The sequence below is a fragment of the Triturus cristatus genome, chromosome 7, assembly GCF_964204655.1.
Source record: "Triturus cristatus chromosome 7, aTriCri1.1, whole genome shotgun sequence".
Taxonomy (NCBI): domain Eukaryota; kingdom Metazoa; phylum Chordata; class Amphibia; order Caudata; family Salamandridae; genus Triturus; species Triturus cristatus.
The window spans coordinates 811,713,624-811,732,047 of NC_140590.1; the positions used below are offsets into that span (position 1 = coordinate 811,713,624).

At 46.5% G+C, this 18,424-nt stretch overlaps 1 protein-coding gene across 1 annotated transcript in view; it reads right to left on the reverse strand.

Moving 5' to 3' along the window:
- GM2A (ganglioside GM2 activator) overlaps nt 1-16,673 on the reverse strand; it is a 55,813-nt gene extending 39,140 nt beyond the window's left edge. The window contains exon 1 of the mRNA XM_085617678.1: nt 16,253-16,673. The gene's annotated coding sequence lies outside the window, so the exon portion shown is untranslated. The remainder of the gene's footprint in view (nt 1-16,252) is intronic.
- Nucleotides 16,674-18,424: the final 1,751 nt, after the last annotated feature.

An 18,424-nucleotide genomic window follows, 5' to 3' on the forward strand; every position in this document is an offset into this window, starting at 1 on the left:
ATAGGAAGTGTATGATGTGATCAAAGATTTAGCAATAAGTGGAGGTCCAGAAATTTAACTTCTGTCTATTCATACTTCAAGCACACTTTCCTCACTCATCTGGAGTAGGGTATTACAATGTTCCTCCTAGCATTACTCAGGAATCAGAGTAGGACCAATATTTTTCAAATTAGTTACACCAAAAATACAGATAAATGTTTGACTTCTGTGATGAATAACTGGGTGAGAAGCCAAGGACGGCAGGGGAATGTGAAAAGGGTTCATAACTGATGGTTGTGACACAGAGGGACCCAGTGCAGAACAGCCATGACTTAGAAATGAAATTGAAAAGATTGCTTTGAGAAGGCATGAAGGTTTGTATTACTTTGCACCATGCACAAAAAGTCTAAATATTTAGGGTAGTATATATGTGTAGCAGGCCACTCTTCTCGCTTGGACTGTCAAAGTTTATTTGCTGCTGCAAGTGCAAGATCGCACATGGAGCCAACGGCAACATGAGCTTTGACGTATATGACATGAAAATGTTGCCATATCAATTCAACACTAGAAACAGCAGGCCTGATGTGTAAAATGACCTAGAAAGAATTTGTGATATGTGCATTGTAATGCTGAGTGTCAAGTGGTTAGGGGTGGCGGGGGCTCTCCACCTCCTGCTACTTGGAATAGAATGCACAATTACTTAGGGCCTGCTATGCAGTCGCAAAGCATGGAGTGGGAACCCAACCCAGAGGACAGAGGTGAACTTTTACAAATTGCAAGATGTAAATCACTGGCAGCTTCCACTGTGTATGTGCAGGCATTGGGAGGCACCGACAGGTGTCCAACAAACCCATGATTGTTCTCCTCCATTTGCCCATCATAGTGTGTCATTTATGTGCGATTGTGACCTGTGAGCTTTAGGAAAGAAGGATTAGGAACGTCGGCACATTATGAATGCAAATGTGAGTACTTGCAGTCTCATTACTGTTGATCGCATTAACGCACAAGCCTATATCTGTCCGAGTAATATTGATGAGGTGGGCGTTAGCACGCCAGTTCTAGAGAATTGCGCCTCTTTCATTCATGTGTAGACTCATGCAGCAATAAACGTTAGTGAACAAAGAGCAGGGAAACTCTTTCTTTGAAAACCATTACATGATTTTAAAAAAGCAGAAACTGCACTGCTGCAACATCCTGTGATTCTGGGCAAGTCACTTATCTCTCCGTGCCTTAAAAAACAAGCATTTGCAATGCATCACTGAAAGTTTGACCTATTGGTGTTGCAAATAATAATGCCACGCCAAATGCTCAAATTTTCAGTAATGCGAGAGCGATTGAATTGCAAATGCTTGTTCTTACTTTCTTTTACAGGCACACAATGATTATCCATCAAAGCAACGATGTCTATCCAGCTATCATTTAAAAAAAAAAAATAAATAAACAAATCCAAATGGTTCAGCGAACGATTGAAGGGACAAAAATGATTATGAATGTGTTCAGAGTGAAAAAGTAGACACACAGTACAGATGAACAAAATAACAGTCTGAATATGTGAACCATGTAAAACGGTGACAAACTAGGTTTTAATTGTAATCGCATTTATATAGTGCTTACTACCCCTGATGAGGCATCAAAGCGCTTTTTCGGCAAGTAGCACGCTACACTAGAACCGAAAAGGATTCGTGGTGAATTAGAATAGGGGAATATAAAATTAATTTGAGCGGTGGACATGTTAGTCTGTTTTTTGGATTCAAAAGAGTATTTGAGGGATAGAAGAGGGAAGGGTTTGCATTTATTTATCGCTTACTCTTCCTGATGACGTGTTGAAGCACCTTTTTGGCGGGTAGCATGCTATTCCAGAATACAACCAGGATTAGTGGGGGAATTAGTATAGGGGAATATGAAATCCATTTGAACGGTGGATATGCGAGTTTGTTATTTGTATTGGAAAAGGATAGTGGAGGAATAGAAGAGAGAAGGGTTTGAATTTACATAGCACTTGCTACACCCGATTAGATGTTGGACCTAGTTTTGGCAAGTAGCATTCTACTCTGAAACCCTAAAAGGATTAGTGGCGAATCAGTATAGGGAAATATTAAATTAATTTGAGCGGTGGACATGTAAGTCTGTTATTTGGATTGAAAAAGGATAGTGGAGGGATAAAAGAGAGAAGGGTTTGGCTTTACATAGCGCTTGCTACCCCTGATGAGTAATTGAAGCACTTTGACAGGTAGCAAGCTACTCTAGAACCCAAACAGGATTACTGGGGAATTAGTACATAAATTCAAAGAGCCAGATAGCTAAACAGATATCTCCACAGATAAATAGAAAATTATGTAGTGGTTGGAATTTCCTATAGCATCTGGCACCCCGCCGAACAGGCTCTCATGTTCTTGAACAATAGGGTGCCTAACAGTATCCTTGCGTCTCCACCATCAAATGCGATACAAGATGCCACTTTTCCTCGCTTCCACCCAGTGAAGCTGCTGCATTTTGGATTCTTTGGTCTGAAAGTTTTCATCAGAGTGGCACCAGATATTTCTGTTATTAATATAAAGCATTACAACTCTAGGTGAGTAAACAAAAGAGGTTCAAAATTGTGTATTTGGACCTAGTGAGTTGTGTATCACTAGTGAAGGGGATTCAGTTGAGAGCCATGAAAGTGAAGTTTACCTGGAACTCATGTATAGAAGATTGCAGTAGTGCACAATATCCTATACGAACATTCGAAGCACCTGATCTTGTCTGCAAGAGTGCATCTCTATGCTAACTCGCTCTTTGCCCTCTCTTCTGAGATTGTCAACAGCACTTGAAACTCATGTGCACTCCGATGATGAACTGCCAATGAAACAAGCTTCAGCCCACCATGAAGTGGGCTACCAGTAGCAACTTATTAGACAGAGACCAGAAATTAAAGGGTCAAGAAAGAAAGGACTCTACTCAAACAACCAAGAGGAGGAACACTTTGCAGACCTGGGCCACAGTAGCTGGAGACAGTAAAAGGAGCGCAGATACAAAGCTGAAGAACACATGGCAGCAGGTGACACCAGAAATCACCCTAAGCCCAGAGAAACAGCTGAAAACTATTCAGAATCAGGTGACATTACAATGCAACCAAGGCCAAGCAATATAACTCCAAAATTCATGTGCGCGTGAGAGTAAAAGGCACTTGAGGCAAAGTATCGGCTGTAAAATACCTGGCAGGAAGAGAAAGTGTAAAGCAACCACAGGGCTGGGCATTGCATGGCAGCATCGAACAACCTACACCTCTGCAAACCCATAGATACAGCTGTAGGGTTCTGGGTAACTTCAAGACTTATCGCCTCAGATGGAGCTGCAAATGACGTTACAGCACATGACAAAACGAGACGCCATAACACCGCAGTGGACTCTGCACATGCACTTGTTTTCAGAAAATTGACCACATAGGCCACCATGGCCTGAGATGAGGTGAGGAACACCAGGCAGCATTTGACAGTATAAATTATAAAGCAATGAAAGCAGAGTTTAATCTGTAGATTATTCAGCAGGTGGTGACCACACAAAACCAAAAAGCATACAGGGTCAATGCGACGGACCATGCTTTAAGGTCTTAATACATTACACCTGCCTGGTACAAGAGCGCCAGTTACACCCACCCCCTGGGGGGGTGTGGAGGGAGCCGGGGGACAATGAGATAGGAAGTTGACAATAGAAACAGAAGACCAATATACAAAGGAATACAATGTTGGATGGAGAAAGGGGGTACAAAAGAGCAATGCGAGAGTCATGAAAAACATAGGTATAATGAGACGGATGTGATATAAGCTAAAGAGGAACTTACCTCGTGTTCTCCTCCGTGGCTCTTCTGCAGTAGAAAACACTCTCTTACTGTTCTGAAGTGTTGAGTAGTACCTCCGTCATGAGTTCCTACGAGATCCCATGACGGTCTTCAACAGCAGGCCAGTGGCCTGTAAAAAAGGGCCTAAATGTTCCCCTCCAAATAATGACACGATGGACACTGTATTTGTGCTCGGAGGATGGGGGGATAACTCACGAGTCAAGAGATGACCAGAACTGACCAACCAAAGAATCAATTGGTGGTGTCCGCTGGGAGTGAACTAAGCACCGGAAGGCAAGACAGATGCACAATATTAACCAACCATAGATAGGAATTTTAAAAAACAGGCCAACTAACCAACCAAAAGCGGTGGGCGTGTCCAAAGTCCCCAATAGCCCATATGCCGAATGCAGAATACCTCACAGAGCAGCGCATGCACTGCCCAGGCTCGACCTAACACTCTGTTATCCTCATGTTACATCATCATGTGCTATTTAAGGACTATGTAACAGCCTCGTAAATGGAGCATTAGAGGGGCACCAGTGGGCTCCATGCAGAGACTACATTCTTCTTTCCTATAAACGCTCTCACTTTGAAGTCAGCCGAAAGCACAAGTTATCTGAAAGACACAGCTTGACATTTAACTGCTGTCTTTGAATGCACAGCAAATGTGACGAGATAAGAACAAGATTTACAGGCCCGTTTACAGAAAGGGAGCTCTTGGAAGAATACTGGTAAATAAGGTTTTAGCATGGGAAGGAGGAAGTGAACCTTTAGAGCTTAAGCCAGCAAATGAGAAGAAAGAAACGCGAGTTACAAACCACAAAACCAATGGCAAGTAACGGGCAAAATGCATTCCCAGGTCAACTTTGTGAATCTCCCCAAGATGTCTTTCGCATACCACACAGCTGCGCTGCCTTGTAGGCTGCGACCTAAAAAACTGGAAATTAGTTGTAGTAGGATGCTATTACCCTAAAGGAAGACGTGGTTTAATGATAAAAAAAAAAAAAGAGTTCTGTTGGGAGCAGCTCAAGAGATCTGTTGAGGAGTGAGGAACTCATTCAAAAGTGAGGACTGGGGAGGAGGAAGTCTGATGAGACAGTAATGGGAATGGGGCTATATTTAGTCTGTCTATAACAAGTAGCGCTAGAGATCTGGGGTTAGACTGTTTGTTAAGAACTTTGATGTTCTAATTTATTTTCTGTTAATTAGTTTGCTTTCTGTTTTAATTTACTTTTGCATTTTTGTTTATTTTGCCTCTAAGAACATTTGGAAGGTTTATGGGTCACCAGCAAAATCAGTAACAGATACCTTAAAATCATAAGCACAGGGAAAATCAAATAGTGACTAAAAATAATGCCCCTGTTCACAGGTTCAGAGATGAAACTGGATACATTTGGGAATGAACTGTGTGTAAGTATGCACTAATGCGCCGTTTTTGTATTTACTGATTATGTGTTGTTTATTAATTGAATATCGGTTCCTAAGTGAATAGATGTTATATGCTTTTACATCTTTAGATTAACAGAGTTCTTTACACTACATTTTAGTCAAAACAGCTTTCTTTATAACTCTCATTAATGTATTTATGGTACCAAGAAGAATTAATTTTTTTTGGGTGTAAGTACTCTGCCACCTTGTTAAAAAAGAGGGTTAACTGTTTTATTCTTTTTTAGGGAGTGAAACCAGTACCCATAGACATGGGGCGGAGGGGGGAGAGAAGATGGGTTCTCCGAGTACTGAAACCTGTACTGTGTGGAAAATAAAAGCCGATTCCTTGTGCACTGCTCCCGACATGCCAGTGTAGGGCCGCCATAGGCAATTCTGTAGGATCATCAACAAAAGATCAAAGTTTAGCTGGTAGAAAAGTCAGGAGAATTAAAAAAACGTGTGCAATATTTTCGAATACGAATACCTTTGGAAATACTTGAGAACCTGCAGGTTATTCCTGTGAAGCATTATTGAAGTGAACTAAATTGAAATGAAAAATAGATGTGGTGAAAGAGCGAGAAATTGTTCTGGGTTGGGGAGGCAGCTTACCTGTCGACCAGGGGTCGATGTCGATGGGGATGGGGGAAGGGTTGGGTGAAACATCATGGCAATCCTGCTCAATGATTTGCTGTTGGGCAGCAGATGAGGGTTTCTGTTGAGTGTGGTTGAAGACATCCATCCTTCGCCAAAGCTGAAGAAGGCATGGCAATACAACCGTCGGGTTGCTGCAGATGATGAGGCCCGGTGTTTTCTCCATGCTGCAGTGCAGTTGGAGTGGTCCAAGGACCCTTATTAGATAGTTTGAGAGAATAGCCAGCATGAAGGTGGTGTCAAAAGGGGCATCAGTGGTTGTTCTAGCTTGCAGCTTTTACTCTTTCTGGAGGGAAAAATGGGTAGTGAAATAATGTCCATGGAAAAGGGTGGAGGACGCAAAGGCATATCACCGATTGGGAATTGATTCTCTTAACGAGGGACCTGTATAACTGAGAGGGTCACTTAGGCCTGCTGGACTACAGCCGTTGTGAGGGGAAAGGAGGTCCTGGAGGAAATAACTGAGGGACCTGAAATATAGGGGTAGACAGGAAGGGTCACAGGCCTCAAATTCCTCTGTAGGGGTGAAAAAAGTGTATGAGATTGCAAGGGCTCTCCCACCTCATAATGCATCTATCAAGATATAGTGAGAGGAGGGGGAATGGGGATCCGCTCATTAGGAAAGGAACTCAAGGGTGGAAACACCAGTCTACTGCTACAAAGGCCATTAATGTGGAAGATGGAAGGTAGCAACATGATAGAGTGAAGTAGGAGAAAGCAGGGCTAGCATGCCAACCACCAGGTGTTTGGAAAAATGTAGGTGATTGGCAATGTCCAGATAAAGCAATAAAGAGAAGACGGATGAGGCTAGCGCGTAACTCTCCCTTGAATGAAGGGATTCAGATCATGAAGGAGAGTTAAGCTGTCATCTGGCAGGGACACAGATAAGAACTGAGCAGGGAAGGCTTATGTGATGCAACATGATGTAAATTTAAGAATTGTATTGGGTGGCTCACTTATAGGAGCATGAGCAGCTACAGCAAGTGAAACCTAACAGGCTGGGGCATAAGGTACGGTACAAATGGCATACAAGGAGACAATGAGGACATAGGAGAAGTGAGAAATTTCAATTCTGAGGTGGAACACGTTGGAAGAAGGGAGATAATTTTTTGGATGAACCTTGATAGAGAGACACCCTAATCTATTCAAGACTGTATGATAAACATACTATATATATATATATATATATATATATATATATACACACATACACGTGAAGGGCAGAACATGGTTAGTGAGTGGGTGCCTCTGAGATATTAACAGAGCAGGGTGAAGTCAGTGTGCCCTGTCAGGGTACCCTAGGAAGGCAGGTAAAAAATTATGAACACTGAACCAGTTAATTGATCCATGAAAAAAGAAGATGTTGAAAGTGAAGCAGTACATTGTGGGCAAGTCAAGAAGGCAAGGCATGCTGATGACAGAGGGCACTGAAGTGCACAAGGAAGAGAAGACATGGCAGGAAGCATGTGCCAGGAATCTGGGATTTGGAGATAAAGGCGAATATGTGAAGGTGTGCTGTGAGGGTGGGGAAGAGATGCGGGCAAGGACAAAGCGCAATACCAAAAAGTGTAGTTTTCACACATTGGACAATGACAGAATTAGATTAAAGGAAAGGAAGACAAGGATATGAAATGGTTGTATGAATTCAATGATGGCTGAATGTACAACAGGAACAGTCGACATAGCAGGCACGAGGCGGAGCCAGCACAAAAATCAGACATCATTTTGACCGGTGTAAAAAGAAAAAAAAAAAAACAGCTCCTCGGGGACACAAACTGAGAAGCAGAAAGGGGAAAAACGTGCGAGCACGTGCTAGCCAGTGATGCAGCAGACACAAAAAAGAGAAAAGGAAAAAAGACAGTGCCCTTGAGTGAGATTTACCACTGGTCATGAAATAATATGGCCAGGGGACTTTATGGACATTCTCACCCCTAAAGCAGAGGTGATCTGTTGAGGGGGGTGGCGGCAGGAAAACGAGTGAAGTGGTCGTTGGGACTAGAATACCAGTAAAAATTGAGAGCTGGATATCTGCATCATAATAAGCAGTAGTGAACATTGTGAGAGATTTTCAAAAGGAACATGGTGCACTTTGAATATTTAGATGTGATCAAGAAAGGTGATGGTAAATTTGGGGGACTTCTGATTCCTCATGAAAAAGATCCTTTGATAGACAAGGGAAAGCAATATGAACCTAGGGCTCCAGAGAGTTGAACCAATAATGCTGGTGTTAGAGAGGGCATAGTTAGAATACTGCCAGGGTCTCATACATGATTTCACAGGGATCTCACTGAAATAAGGTGATATTTTCTGTCCAAAGGCAAAATCAAGTTGAATATGGTCCACCTCTTCTCATTAGTGTCCAAAAATAAGCCCCATTTTAAACTCAACAAAACACCATCACATTGGTGAGACCACCCTCAGAGAAAAGGATGTACTCCAAGGCATAGCTGTACAAACAGAGGTTCGCCCCTCACAACTGGAAGGCACACCAGATTGTAATACAATAGATATAAACACCACAAGAGACTTGGGAGCTTATTGTGCAACACTTGCTGTGACTCCTCTTTCGATGGTGTCATTAATTAATGACACCCTATGATGTTGTAGAAGGATGTCCAGCAAATCTGAACATCTCCATGGCAACTCTTCAATCTAAAACACTGGTTGTTTGCAAGACACTCCAACACCGAACTGCATCTGAGCTAATGTTGTTGTTTGCAATGTGTCTCATCAAACCCACAACTGAAGTATTCCTTGTAAGCTGCTTCTCCGCATGTCTCGAAGAAGTATAAATCAGCAGAGCATAAATCTCTTAGTTATGAGTGGATTTACACCTGACTCGGTCATAGGTACCACTGGGAGGAAGAAGCACTCAGGTACACAATCCTTAGTTCCTCCTGCTTTGACACATGGAAGTGCTGTGGCTCTTCTGCCACTGAAGCATGCAACTGCATTGGCATTCCTGGGCCGTTCTCTGCAGGAGTCTATGCACAAATATGTGGCAAACTTCCCTAGTGATAACACAGAGTTTTCAAGAAGAAGTGAACGATGGTCTCTTAGTTTCCAGTCAAATTATAAGTGTGGCAGTTGAAAGCTCCAAACTGGTTGCGAATTGCCCTTCTCCTCGCTTTGCTTTAAAGAGCTTGACATGGGATGTTTAGAGAGCTGGCTCTTTAGCAAATGTATCACCAATTCCTCCAAGGATATGATATATGTCACCCATCTCCAAGATGCATATTTTTGCAATCCAGTGACACAGAAAAAACAGATGTTTATACAATTTGTTCTAGGAAAAGATCACTTCTAGAAGAAAGCTCTACCTTTTGGCCTGGAATCCGCCCATTGAGCCTTCTCCAAATGAAGCCCACCTAAGGAATACAAATATTTTCAACTAACCATAATTAGATATTTAGCTAATAAAGGATGCTCCTTACCAAAAAGCAGTGCTAGACATAAGAAACAGTCTTTCTTCTGCAACAGCTGTGTTTGCACAATAACGTTTCTACACAGACACACCTCTGTTAAAGATCATGCATTACCTTCGAGCAACCTTGAATACTCGAAAGGCAAAATTGGTTTCTTCCCACGCGAGACTGTTTACCATCCAAACAATGGATTAGATTCTTCAGAAGACATAATTTCTAAGCAGCTTAAATGGTGTTTTTTCCACCCGGTACTACTGCCACAGACTATTGGGTTGAAAGCTTCCGAAATGGAATGAGGAGCCCACGTGGATCACTTTAAGATTCAAAGCACCTGGTCCTGGAAGGAATTTTCATGCAACAGCAACTTGCTGGAACTCGGAGAGGAGTATCTACCACCTAAATCTGTGCCTCCATTAATCAAACCTAATACTGCCTTTATTCAGACAGACAACACAATTACCATGGACAAGCTCAACAAGCAATGAGGAACAAGGTGTAGAGCTCTGGCCTGATTTATATATTGATGGAGTAGGGATACACCAGTGTAACAGTGAGAAGGTCCCTTCCTGTCAATATAGTGGTCTGCCCACCAAATTGAATTGCAGGCAACCTTGAGTTTGGCCACGGCAGAGAATACGCTGTTTCCACCGAGGCCAAACTTCTCCAACGGAACTAGGAAGCAAGGGTTGTCAGGGCAATGGCTACATGTCCACCCACCCAATATAATTGGGTGGACATGTAGTCATATTTAGGTCTTGCCTGACCCTGCGCTTGCGCTGGTCTGGCGAGACTTTAAGTAAGGGCTTCAAAAAATGCTACCGTCGGCTACAGCTTGCAGTGCATGTGCGCGGACGCGTGCTTGAGCAGAGCCATACCGCTTGCGGCGAGGGAAGCGGTGCAACGAGAACTGCACAGACTCGAGGGAGAAGGAATCATAGAACCCATCGACAGTGCGGAATGGCTGGCACCATTGGTGGTGGCAATGAAACCAACGAGAAAGGTGCGCCCGTGTGTGGACCTCCGCGAACTAAATAAGTGCATCATAGTGGAGAAGTTCCCCCTACCGCGCATAGAGGAGATGTTGGCACGGACTAAAAGGAGTAAAGTGGTTCTCCACCATCGACCTCAAGTCAGCGTATCACCAAGTGGTCCTACACCACACAAGCAGGAAACTGACGTCATTCATCACGCCATTCGGATGCTATCAGTTCTGCCGCATGCCCTTTGGCCTGGCTTCAGCAGCAGCGGTCTTTCAGAAACTAATGGCCCGGTTGTTCCGAGACATGGAAGGGGTACAATACTTGATGATATCCTAGTGATGGGGAAGGAACGGAAAGACCACGACGAGAAGCTGGACAGGGTATTAAGGACCTTGGAGAAGAATGGACTAACAGCCGAGTGGGAGAAGTGCCGCTTTGGCATGTCGTCAGTCACATACCTGGTACACAAGATCAGAGCACAGGGAATAACACCAAAAAGAGCAAACGTAAAAGCCATCTGCGAGGCTCCTCCACTCTCCACCAAGGAAGAAGTAAGATCCTTTCTCGGGATGGCAGAATATTATAGTAAGTTTGTCCCACACTTTGCCACAAAAACGTACCACCTGAGGCAACTCACGAGGGAGAAAACAGCATTCAAATGGACGGAAGAGAGTTCGACACCGTAAAAAGAGAAATCGGCCAAGCTATCCCCCTGCAAGGGTATGATCCCCAAGGAAAATCGACACTGATGACAGATGCCAGTGAGAAAGGACTAGGAGCGGTTCTCATGCAAGAGAGAACAGATGGCACGAAGGAGACGCTCACTTTTGCATCCCGGTCCCTAACGAGTTCAGAACAAAAGTTCAGTGTGATCGAGAAGGAAATGTTGGCGGTAGTATGGGCCATGGGAAAGTATCGCCAGTTCCTGTGGGGGAACGAGGTTTCTGCTCAAAACGGGCCACAAACCATTAGTTAAGGTGTTAACGTCAAGCAGGCACGCCAGCGCAACGCCCCGCATAGCTAAAATGACTCTAACACTTTTGGAATATCGCTATGATGTGGAGTACATACGGGATCACGGAACAAGATAGCTGACTATCTCAGTAGGGCTTCGGCCATGGAAAGCATCACCAACAGCACAGGAGAAGACAACGAAATGGTGGCCTTGACAGAAGATCCAGAACGGGTAATAAGTAAACAAGAATGGAAAGAAGCATATGAAGCTGATAAAGATTTAGGAGACATCAAGAGATACATTGTTCACGGGTGGCCCGACAAGAAACAACAGACGAAACAGCTACGACAATTTTATGAAGTAGGGGAACAGCTGTCGGTGGGAGATGACGGCATGTTTGTATACAGAGGGGACAGAGTGGTTCTCCCAGCGAAATCAACACCTCACCTACTAACATTATTACACGAGGGCCACCTAGGGATTGTAAAGACTAAAGCAAGAACCAAGCGAACGTATTGGTGGCCAGAAATAGACCTGCAAGTGGAGAGATATGTAAGGGATTGTGAACAATGCCAAAGAGCTGACAAAATCTTGAAGCCAATGAGACCAGCTCTAGGTGAGTTCACGAACCCCAACAATCCATGGGAAGAAGTGGCCGTAGACATCAAGGGGCCTATACTAGACAAACAAGGGATTCCAAAGTACGTGTGTGTCATTGTGGATAAATACTCAAAGTGGCCGGAGATACACGTTCAGGAAGAAATGGACACGGACACCATACTTCGATTCCTCACATCGGTTTTCTTCAGAGAAGGCATACCTAGAGCCATCATCAGTGATAACGGACCCCAGTTTACCTCGGACAAATGGATTAAGTTTGCGGAGAGAAACGGCATCAAGCTCAAACACACAGCTGTATACCACCCGGCGAGCAATGGACAAGTGGAAAGGTTCAACAGGGTGATTTTGGGCTCCATACAAGCAGCCATCTCTATAGGCAAAGACTGGGAAAAAGAACTACAAAGCATGATATGGGCCTACCGCATCACCCCCACCGGCACGGGGTACAGCCCTTTTCAAATCCTGAGAGGAAGACAACCCTTCACCAAGGACAATGTAGCACGGAAAGAAAAGACAGTCACGAGCAAGTGGACGCCGGCAGTGGTGCAACACAATCTGGAGAAAGCGCAGAGGATCTATACAGAACATTACAACCACAGAAAAAACGTAAAAGAGACGGCCCTAGAAAGAGGAGAGTGGGTCAGAGTAAAGTTAGCAGTACTACAAAGGAAGGGAGAGTGCAAATACTCGCCACCCCTACAAGTAAAGGAAGTGTACGACAGAGCCTCATCCCTGATGGTCCAGTGGGAGAGCCTTGCTATTCTGCAGGTCCGTTCAGCCTTCTGTTCTACTGTTTGTGTTTCCTCTATTTTTTGCCTATCTGTGCCTTTGTATTATTTGCCTATCTGTATATCAGTTTTTAGCCTTTTTTAGGTCTCGGCCAATGGGAAGAGGAGAGAAAGAAAAACACGCCCCCGAATCCGAAAATGACGCTGCGTTTCTCCGAGGCATTTCTGCTTGACCTCGGAGAAAGATGGTGGTGTTCATGGCGTCATCCCCGTCCACCATGGTACCCCGTACACGGCCCGGCTGGTGCTCGTCCCCTCCCCCTGCTCTCGGCTCCCTCGGTGCTCCTGTGTCCGGCTGCTGCTCTGGTCTCCTCCCCATGTCCTCTCCGGCTGGCGCTGTTCGTTCTCCTCCCCCTGGCGCTCGCTCCCTCTCCTCGGGCTAAAGATGGTGGTGTTCATGGCGGGCCGAAGCTACCCCGTGACGTGACGCGCAGCTCTGACGGATGGGCCTGCTCCGGGAGAATCTGCTGCCTGCCGGTTGGGTGATTCGTCCCCTCTCTCGCCTCAGCGCTGCTGCATACTCTCGGCCCCTCCCTTCTCCTGGGCTCTCCCCCCCACCCTACGCTCCTGTCCGGGTTAAGTGAGACCCTCGGGGTCCCGGCGTCAATTTATTTTGGAGGATGCCCAGGTGAGTCAGCAACTAAATTCCTGATCTTTAGCAGCAACAATTTAGTTTGTGTTGAGAGCTCCATAACGGAGCCAATATTAATTATTTAAATAATGCTGTATTAGAAATCGCAGCCGTCTTTCATTGGTGTGTTTGGAAATACTGCTTTTGACTTCTAACCTGGGCTTGAAAGCCTCACTTCGAATGCCCTGGACTCCGGCCCCTTTGCTGCTGCCGAGAAAGGGTGGCGGGCCGAGGCCGCAACCCTGCTAGATCCAGTCCTCTCCAGGGCACCACCTCGGTGGGGCGAGGCAATCGCAAGGGGGGCCTATGTGCCTTACAATGATTTCTTATTGTAAATGAGAGCACGCCCCGGAACCGGGGATACCAAGACAGAAACTGTGGTGTGTGCTTGAGGATGCTTGGAGGCTGTGGTGTGTGCGTGTGGCTGTAATGCTTGGAGGCTGCCGTGTGTGCATGTGGATGCTTGGAGGCTGTGGTGTGTGCGTGTGGCTGTAATGCTTGGAGGCTGTGGTGTGTGTGTGTGTGCTGAAATGCTTGCACAAAGTAATGGTGTTTGCACAATTGCGCGTGTTCGTGCTCCTCCATCGGCACCAAGTGAAACCCGCCTCTAGCTTGTGTTGGGTGTGATTGTTAAAGTAGGTGTTCCGGAGAGGACGCGGCCCCTGGTGCCGGCTGAATGGCGTTGAGACGTGTTTAGCAGACTCATCAGTGTAAGCTTGGTGTACTTACTGGTAGCAGCGAGTACGGAGCTTAACATTTGAACAGGAGGTGAAGTGGGTGCCACTTCTGCTTTGGCTCCCAAGATCAATGTGTATGTGTCTAGATCTATGTGTGTGTGTGTGTGGCTCTCTATGTGTGTGTGTGGTTCTGTATGTGGGTGTGTAGCTCTGTGTGTGTGTGTGGCTGTGTGTGTGTGGCTCTGTGTGTGTATGTGGCTCTGTGTGTGTATGTGGCTCTGTGTGTGTGTATGTGGCTGTGTGTGTGTGGCTGTGTGGCTCTGTGTGTGGGAGGCTCTGTGTGGGTGGCTTTTTTTGTAGGTGGCTCTATGCGTGGTGGCTCTGTCTGTGTGTGGGTAACTGTGTGTGTGTGTAGGTGGCTCTGTGGGTGGCTCTATTTGTGTGTGGGTTGCTCTGTGTGTGGGTGGCTCTGTGTGTGGGTGCAAATGCAATAGGTCTCGCATTTGAGAGTGATTAAGCTATTGACATTGTAAATAACAATGCCATTTCTTTAACCCCTTCGCCGCGGCAGGAATTCCGCCGCGGCGCTGGGGGGGTTTGGGGGCAGTTGCGGTGCCGCTGTGCTCGTGACGGAACCACTCCGTCACGAGTCACGGGTGAGCTGTGCTCATGACGGAGTGGTTCCGCCACGACTTCGCCCACTGCGCTAATCGCCCGCACAGGCGGGGAATTAGCGCCGCGTGGGCGGAGCGGCCGCCAACGGCCGCAGCATGACGGAACCACTCCGTCATGAGCACAGCGCACCCGTGGCTCATGACGGAGTGGTTCCGTCATGAGCACGGAACGGGTTAAATGTTTTAAAAACAAAAACATAAAACAAAAATAATGTCATGAGCAATGCCAATAGCTCTAAATTTAACAATGCCGAGACCATTGCATTGTAAATGCTTGTTAAATGTGTGTCTGTGTGTTCTTTGCCATAGCCCCGAGGAGACAGAATACCGAAAGCAAACAGGGCTGGGCTTAATTGTATACAGCATTAGCCTGTTACTGCAAGGCACACGGGAGGGAGCTAGAAGGAAAGGATCGAAGGCTAGAATTGTAAAGTCCCTCAAGCAGTGCAATGCAAGGCCCCGAGTGGATGCAGAGGGCTACACTGAAGCAGCCAATAGCATCAGGCGAGAAACAAATGTTCCACTGGGCCAAGTCAAAACATGACTGAGAAAGTCTCAAGGCAATTCTGTAAAAGAGACGGTAGAAGAAAGCAGATGTTGGACGGGAGGGACCTAAATCCCACTCTAAGCATGTTATTGCAAATAGTTCTGTTTGACGGTAGCACTTTAAAAAAAAACTAGACCTAAAAAGGGTAATTGAAGAAAGTGAAAAAAAGATGAAAAAGAAGATGAAAGAGACGAGCGGGGGTCCCAATGAGAGGGAGCCATGAAGGCACAGGGATACCAAGGGCAGCACAGTGGCAAGAGGTGCTCCTGTGACTACATAGGGGCTCAGAGGCAGTGGGGGTTGGTAAGAGATGGAAAGAGAACTAGCGGTTCTAGTCACTCAGATGGCCGCTCTGTGTCCAGGGCCCGCTTTAGGGCTGGAGGCGCCTGTTGCCACAGTCTTTTGCTCCCCACCTTCACGAATTTCCTCACCACACCCTTGAAACAGTGCCCCTCCCTGACATACATTTTATGTTTTTATAGCGTTACTCATAGCCCATTCACACTCGGTCCCGTGATCTGCATCAGGCGCGCAACACCCATTGGGCTCACCGGGCTTCAGCCACCCCCCCCCCCCCCCTATGTGACAGCCTCGCGGGTTGGCGTCCGTCTAATTGCAGCCGCACCAGAGTACTTCACGGGTGTTTAAAAGACCATTTACTCGTTAATGAGGCTTTTGTTGTGTTTTCACCCCTTCTCACAGCCACTCTGCCTATGGCTGGAAGACTTAGCCCCCCCACCCCCTCCGAAATCTTTTTCAGCCCATCCCCCCCCCCCCCCGAAATTTGGCTCTAGTTGCCCGCCTGATCTGCATGATACACGTTCTATGCAGCAGGCACAGGAACCCTCTGCGCTAAATTAGGATGAGTCGAAACTGCCATTAGACAAGACTTTGATTTCTAGGATCTGAAGGGTGGGATAGGGGTACGGTCACTGTAGGCGGTCTCAGCAGCAGCTTTGGGTTAGTGACCACAGGGTGCCTCATGACTAACTAAAGGGAACTGATGCTGACAGCGGGGCCTCCCCATAGCAGCAGAGGGACCCAGCTCGGTGCTCCAGTGGCAGCACACTTACCTGCAGCGGATGGGAAGGTACCGGGTGCTGGTCTCTGATTTCTGTCCCGTATATATACAGCACCTCCGTCCCTTGGATTTCAGCCGGTCACCGGGTAACCCTCCGTGCAAGGCTGATAACAAGCTGGCCAGGTCTCCGGAAAAAGGGAACACAAAAGCCCTGTGTCCGTGCTCTGCCGGGGTCACTTGATAAGAGATCACGTGTGCCCCACCCCTTGTGTGGCTCGTTGCACTTCCCCCATTCCGCAGGAAAATCTTCCACGGCCTTCAAAGGCACCGCCCAGCTCCCGGGGCACGGCGCCCTGTGCTCAAGGGATGGCGAGGCTGATAGTGGTGCACGAGCCAGTGCACTCCCCGTGCCAGTGCGGGAGCTTACCTTTAACTTCCGTCTTCACGGAACGCTTCCTAGACGGCAACAATACGAAAGCAGCACCTAACTGGCTACAGCTCGTCTCAGTGGAAGGGAGCCCTCTGCTGGACACTGGGGGCATCTTGAATGCTCTGTTCCATGCATATTCTTTATTTATGTCTTTAGTTTTCTTCATTCGGTATTTCGGTTTATTACACGAATCAGATGTCCGAGTTTCTCACAGCATGGTTGGCTGTTTTGTACTCGCTTTCACGCCTATACCTTTCCTAGGTCTTGACATGTGAAGCTTGGACTCAGAGGCGTAGCTAGAGCTTCTGGCGCCCGGGGCTATCCTTCAGATTGCCGCCCCCCTGAGGGGGTGCTGGAGAGCGGCGAGCACCTGAAAGAGGTCCGAGACACATGTAGTATCGCCGCTAATAGTTACCTCGATCATGCAAGTTACATGCACATATATGACACGGTCCAGAGCCCCTGTCCCCAAAATATTGCCGCCTGGGGCGGACGGCCCCCACCTAGTACGCCGCTGAAGGAAAAGCAGTAGGAAACCCAAAACTTACATCAGTTCTACCTACTCTGCTTGTGACATCTCACTCATAAAATAACAGCTTGTGCAGGACCCTTGTCTCCTGTCCCCTATCTATCCCGTCCGTGACCTCAGCAATGTCTGCAGACCAGTCCACCAAACTGGGTTTGACCACGATTCCCCTGGCAGGACCTTCAGGATAATACAGGTGAGTCCAATGCACCTGATCACTAGACTAACTTGAGTTCTGCAGTTGGGGCAGTACCAGCCCTGCAGTGGAAGCCTTCTCACTCCACCCAAGCCCCCCATGAGAGCTCAGTAGACGCCATCCCACGTGCCCCTCCCAGGAGAGAGCAGTGGAGCTATCCACTGCCCCAGCCACAGAAGAACTACATACCCTGACCCCACCCATCCCAGGAGAGAGCAGTGTAACCATTCTACTCCTCCCTCCCGCCAAACAGAGAGCATTCAACACCAACTCAGTGTCGCCTACGGTCACTACAGTATAGTAATGTGAGTTTTTAAAGACTGTCAGTGCTCCGAAAGCATTTCAATAAGCTGGAGTGTCAGGCCAGAGAATGCAGTAGAATGTGAAAAATTCCGTTTTTACCAGGCCAGAAGGGGGGATCTGACCCGTGGCCCATCGTAGAGACAGCCTTGACCCTGCACCTGTCACTACAGACAGACCCATGCCCGCAAAAAAGATGTAAAAATCTATAGAAATATTTTCCTATTTTTGTGGGGGGAAAAGGGTATACTAGGAGGGGACAACCCACGGAATCTGCAGAAGGAACCGTGGCAATGTATACTAATAACAGTTTAGTTTCCCAATGTAATATTAAAATGAATTGCACCCAAGGTGCCTCGTTTCAATATTCCTGAAAGTTTAGAAAGCAAAGTAATTGAATGTGAGTCCTGATATCATGGTATGTGCCTGTCCTCACAAACATCTCTCGTTAGCACATGAGTAATGCCAAGGTCTCTGCACTTTCATATCGCCCGCGCTCTTTTTGTGTGTGTTACTAAGAACACGCAGGTGTTGCTTGCCACATTCACTCTTCAGCTGTAAATGTCCACTTCAGCACAGACTTACTTTGCTGAGCTGACGCTGTAATCAAAAACAAGCACTGGCAAAGCCAAAAGGTCTTGCTTATGAGAGCTATTGATTTGGCAATGCTTTGTAGCCATGCTGTACAGCATTGCAGATGCTTTGCAGTGTGGCTAAAACTAATTTTAAATGGCACTAATACACAGCCAGGGCTAATGCACTTTTACCCGAT